The sequence below is a fragment of the Helianthus annuus genome, chromosome 16, assembly GCF_002127325.2.
Source record: "Helianthus annuus cultivar XRQ/B chromosome 16, HanXRQr2.0-SUNRISE, whole genome shotgun sequence".
NCBI classification, from domain to species: Eukaryota; Viridiplantae; Streptophyta; class Magnoliopsida; order Asterales; family Asteraceae; genus Helianthus; species Helianthus annuus.
The window spans coordinates 22646386-22650158 of record NC_035448.2 but is presented as its reverse complement, the minus strand read 5'-3'; positions in this window follow the sequence as shown (position 1 = coordinate 22650158).

The following is a 3773-nucleotide window of genomic DNA, read 5'->3' as shown; positions in this document are numbered from 1 at the left end:
TTAAAGTCCAAGATGATCAGGGAAGTCAAATTTCCCAAATGGCTGGCTAATGTGGTTGTGGTGCAAAAGAAAAACGGGAAATTGAGAGTATGTGTGGATTACACCGACTTGAATAAAGCTTGTCCCAAAGACCCGTTTCCTCTACCTCATATTGATTCAATGGTGGATGCTACCGCTGGCCACGAGATGTTAACCTTCATGGATGCCTCTTCAGGATTTCAGCAAATCCAAATGGAACCCTCTGATCAGGAGGATACTGCTTTCATGACACCTACAGGTATTTATTGTTATACTGCTATGCCCTTTGGTTTGAAAAATGCAGGTGCAACATATTAGAGATTGGTGAACATGATGTTTAAAGACAAGCTGAGGGACACTATGGAGGTATACATCGACAACATGGTAGTAAAGTCTGAAAAGGCTGAGGATCACCTCCAGGATATCAAGGGAGCATTTGATATCCTGGATCAGTATAACATGAAGCTGAATCCTGCTAAGTGCCATTTCGGAGTGGGGGCAGGAAAGTTTCTAGGATATATGGTGACTAAAAGAGGGATAGAGGCAAGCTCGGAGCAGAATAAAGCCATCTTAGATATCAAGTCACCTTCAAACATGAAAGATGTTCAACGATTAACAGGCCGAGTAGCAGCGTTGAACATATTTATTTCAAGATCCTCGGAAAAGTGCAAGGAATTTTATGATATCCTCAAGAAGAATAAGAAGTTCGAATGGGGAGCAAAGCATGAAGCAGCCTTGCAGGATTTGAAGCAGTATCTTTCAACCGCACCCTTATTGATGAAGCCTGAGGATGGCGAACCATTATCCCTGTTGTTAGGGCTGGATTTTTATGACATATGATCCTTACATGTGATCCTAACCAGTGATCCTTATTTCTTTGGCAGATAGTGATCCTCAGAAGAGTTCCAGGATCAGGATCACGGACCATCATAGGGATCCTCATGCTAACAGTTGCTTTCATTGGATTTAATGTTATCTTGCAGGAATGTCTAGCAGGATTCGCTCTTAGCAACGTAATCAAGGGTCTCGTCTTTACAACTTTGGCATATGCTTAATCAGAGATGAACGTTGTAGAGGATATGGAAACTCAGCATGATTTAAGGGCGATAATTTAGGCTAGATTTACTTTTATTCCTAAAGGGGTAATGAGCTGATAGTTAGTCTATTTACCTAAAATAGGGCTACTCACACTTGTATATATAGCACTCTTCCACATTCGGAAGACACACAACACATTCCTCACACGCTTAGACACAATACTATAGTGATCCTTGTACTCAGCTCGTTACCATCCGAAGTTGTAATCATTATTTGTTATATTGAAGTTTGGTGATCAGTAGTTGCCATCACCCGAGGTTTTTTATGCCGGAGATCATTCATTGATCAAGGGCTTTTTCCTCGTATAAATCCTTGTGTCACTTGCATATTTCATACTAAAGTGATCCTTTACTTTTTCATCAAACCAAGCATCATTCCCCGTTTACATAGAGTTTGGTTGCATTATCCTTGTGTGATTTTTTGACCAAAACAGTTTGGCGCCCACCGTGGGGCAATTGGTGCTTCATTCATAAGAAAGTTTTTCTGTTGGTGATCATTCCGAAGTGTTGCATGGCTTCGTCGTTGAAGAATACCTCCACAGCGATGTCGGCAGTCAATTCATCTACTGGCATTCCACCTTTGCCTCCACCACCAGCTGGATCTCAGAAAAATGCTGAGAAGAGACCAACTTCTATCTCCTCTAAACCATCATCTTCTGCTCTAACTTCTTCTGTTCCCAGTACTAGTGATATATTTACTTTGATTTTGCAGATGAGGGATCGTATGCAGCAGCAGGATGAAACTAATGACAGGATCCTCAGAGAAATCGGAGATCTCAAAAGGCAAAAGAAAACGGCAGAGGATCATTCCCCACTGATGCCCAAATCTTTGAATTTTGATACTCCAATGATTACTTCTCAGCCATCAGAGGTCCCAGACATTCAATATATGGGTGGATCAAGATGAGTGCATTTCGGCTCAGTAGTAGTGACTCAGGCATCAGGATCATATTTCCAACCGGCAGGATCTTATACTTAACATATGGGATCCTTCATGAACTCAGGATCCTCCTTCGTTCCAGGATCATCCCAGGTTCAAGGATCCTCCTTCGTCCCAGGATTATCCCAGGTTCAAGGATCCTCCTTCGTCCCAGGATCATCCCAGGTTCAAGGATCATCCTTCGTTCCAGGATCATCCCAGGTTCAAGGATCCTCCTTCGTTCCAGGATCATCCCAGGTTCAAGGATCCCTTCAGATACCAGGATCCTTGAAGAATTTGCAAACAGGAAGTCTAGATGTCCATTAAGGAGATTTTATTCCAATGCAGACCATTGCTTCCACTGGTCCATCCATTATCCCAGAATCCCAGCAATATGGATTCACACCCAATGTTCCTAACTTGAACCCGATGGGAGGTAACACTTTTAATAATTCTCTTACCACTAACCATGGATTCATGCAGGATACAGGTATCAATCATGCTATGGCCAGAGAACTACAAAAACTGAAGGATATGATATCAAGTGTTCCAGGGGTAGTCAAACCTATCCCGGAGATTGCAGATGGAAGCCATAAGGTATCTCGTTTTGCACCACCAATTTGTGATGCTGAGATACCCAAAAGGTTCCATATCCCTACTATGAAGCTGTATGATGGTACAGCGGATCCTGAGGAACACATAGCACAATACAGGGAGAGGATGGAGATGAATCCAATTCCAGAAAAGTTAAAGGAAGCATGCTTATGCAAAGGATTTGGATCCACTCTTACTGGATCAGCTCTTAAATGGCTGCTAAGTCTTCCCCCTTACTCTATTACTTCATTTGCTAATTTAGTTAATTTATTCAATAATCAATTCTCTTGTAGTAGAAAGTTTGAAAGATTGACTAGTGATTTATATAGGGTAACTCAGGGTCATAATGAATCATTAAGGGATTACATAACCAAGTTTAGTAAAGAATCCTTGGATATTCCTAACTTGGATATGGCCACAGCTGTTGAGGCCTTCAAGATGGGATTGCTTAAGGATTCATTGTTCTATGATGATCTTGTTATGACACCATGCAGGAACCTAGATGAAGTAAGAACTCGGGCACTCAGGTTCATCCGGCTAGAGGATGACAAGAGGATCCAGGAGAGACAAGCAGGATCCTCAAAGCAAGAAAAGCAAGGATCCTCTTTCAAAAGCAACAGATTCAAATCCTACAATAGGAATGACAACCAGAACGTGCATGCCGTTGAACAAGAAGAGGATGATGAGGATTATCCTCCGATTTCTGAATATTGTTTTTCCGTTGATAATCATGAACTAATCCTTGCAATGCAGAATCTAGGAGAAAAAGCCAGATGGCCCAGAAAAAACGACAAACCAACTGGAACTAAAGACAAATCGAAGTGGTGTGCATACCACGAGGATTTCGGGCACCTAACTGAAGAGTGCATCGCATTAAGAAAGGAAATTGGATATCTGCTAAGCAAGGGGCATTTAAAAGAGTTGTTGGGAAGAAAAAAGCAAAGGACTCAGGATCCTGAGAGGATCCCTGTGAAAGCTCCAGCTCCTCCGGCAGATGCACAAGTAATCAACTTTATTTCTGGAGGATCAGACATATGTGGTACATCCTTCTCGGCAGCTAAAAGGCATGCAAAGGAAGCTAAAATGGATAACGGAGAAAGACCTATTCGAACATCAAGTGTCTCGGAAGGAAAACTTATAACCTT